At 43.3% G+C, this 916-nt stretch overlaps 1 long non-coding RNA gene across 1 annotated transcript in view; it reads right to left on the bottom strand.

Annotated features, from left to right (window-relative positions):
* Window positions 1-360: 360 nt before the first annotated feature.
* LOC103590374 overlaps window positions 361-916 on the bottom strand; it is a 13981-nt gene continuing 13425 nt past the window's right edge. The window contains exon 3 of the long non-coding RNA XR_550465.1: window positions 361-446. This is a non-coding gene — a long non-coding RNA (uncharacterized LOC103590374). The remainder of the gene's footprint in view (window positions 447-916) is intronic.

The raw sequence follows: 916 nt of genomic DNA, 5'->3' as shown, positions 1-916 counted from the left end.
GAGAAATCTTCCAAAGCTAGTTAAGTAATAAGGTAATCCAGAAGGAAACCATAGGTAAAACAGCTTCCTGATCTAAACCCTAGGAATGATGCGGAAAGGTATCAAGAACTGGGCCTGGCCGGAGCCAGCAGAGTCAGCCAGCGTGGGCTAAGAGCAGCGAGCGCCTGTTGCTAGAAGGGAACGCATCACACGACTCCCTCTGCAGCGTCAGAGGCAGCGGTGGATGGCGGCCAACCTTTTCCTAGCACTTCTTCCAAGTATAGGTGATGCCATCATTAGGAAGAGTGGGCGTTGGAAGAAACAGCAAAAGGTGCTGTGTCTACAGTGATTTGAAATTAATTAAATTTGTATCCTCTTCATCCTCTGTTGGCAGGCCCAGCAGGATCCCTCGGGGGCTGCTTCTCTTGGAAAACATTAGCACCATTCAGTTTTAGGATTCATTGTCACTGTAAAAAAAACAGAACAATAGTATATTTCCAAGAAGCTATCGAGAACTGGTCACTCCGTTATGGAGGTGACTCAAGAGAGCACAAACAGTCAGGAAGCCAACACTGTCCAGCTTACAATTTCCAAAACAAAGATCAGTTTGAATTTTATGTTTGATCCCTGAGGAGGAAATCCACGAAAGCCAAGAAATAATCCCTAGCTCTTACTTTAATATCCCTCCCAGTGCTGATATGGAGAGAACCAGATGGAGTTGGAGGTTCCCCTCTTTAATTAAATCTAATCCCATTCTCTACGAATAGATGCCAAATTGCCTTTAAAAAAATTTTTTTTTCCATGTGTTGTTTTCCCTCAAGAGTTTGTGGTCCTGCATGCTTGCTTGCTTTTTTTTTCTCTGTTTTTATTCCTGCATGTTTTCTTTTTTTTTTTTTCCTTTTTGTCTTTTTTCGTGACCGGCAACGGATCGCAACCC

The sequence above is a fragment of the Galeopterus variegatus genome, unplaced genomic scaffold (assembly GCF_000696425.1).
Source record: "Galeopterus variegatus unplaced genomic scaffold, G_variegatus-3.0.2 Scaffold808, whole genome shotgun sequence".
NCBI classification, from domain to species: domain Eukaryota; kingdom Metazoa; phylum Chordata; class Mammalia; order Dermoptera; family Cynocephalidae; genus Galeopterus; species Galeopterus variegatus.
The sequence above is the reverse complement of the archived record's forward strand: the minus strand, read 5'-3'. Positions and strand labels throughout refer to the sequence as shown.